Source organism: Penaeus monodon, chromosome 25 (assembly GCF_015228065.2).
Source record: "Penaeus monodon isolate SGIC_2016 chromosome 25, NSTDA_Pmon_1, whole genome shotgun sequence".
In the NCBI taxonomy this organism is placed as follows: domain Eukaryota; kingdom Metazoa; phylum Arthropoda; class Malacostraca; order Decapoda; family Penaeidae; genus Penaeus; species Penaeus monodon.
The window spans coordinates 26,689,060-26,689,780 of NC_051410.1; positions in this window are offsets into that span (position 1 = coordinate 26,689,060).

A 721-nucleotide genomic window follows, 5' to 3' on the forward strand; every position below is an offset into this window, starting at 1 on the left:
GAATATCTGACAAATGAAATTTCTCACTCGTTTTTTGACGATTATCAGATTTATCCACCTAATGCAAAAAGACCATTGCATCAAATATTTGAATAGCACACAGTGTACCAGGAAAGTTATTCACTGATTTGGGAAACTAGAATCAATGTGTCTACAAGTACAGCGATCGGGAATAGCTGAGAAATGGTTTTAAGTGAAGTACCGTAATCACATTCGGTTTCAGTCAAGAAAACTATTACTTTCATCGTAGAATAACCACCGTTAATTTATTTATTTACCCAGGGACCCATTCTCCTAAAATCAGGTGCGAATTGTCTATCGTAAATATTGCGCCATAAACAACTAAAGCGCTGCAAGAAAATGGTCTAAAACTGGAAGAAAAAAAAAAGCATAAACCATTTTTGCTTAGGATATGAAAAAATATTTGAATTACCATTCAGATTATAATGCAGAGTCACGCGTGATACCTTCCAGCCTTCGTTAAGATCCCCGTTTATGGAATATTGCATCATGCCGAATTGCCAATTAATCGTAATTGGCGTAGTTAACTCGCCTTCTCGCTGCCAGCCTGTCCTTGTTTCGGTGATTTGCCTTATTGTATCACCGCCTCCGTTCCTTCCTCAGATATTCCTGAAATTCGTCGTATAACCTTGAAATTTATAGTGACCGTCTTTTCGAGATACTCTTGTCGTGAAATTTGAATTCAGTTTTGTGGCGTGTA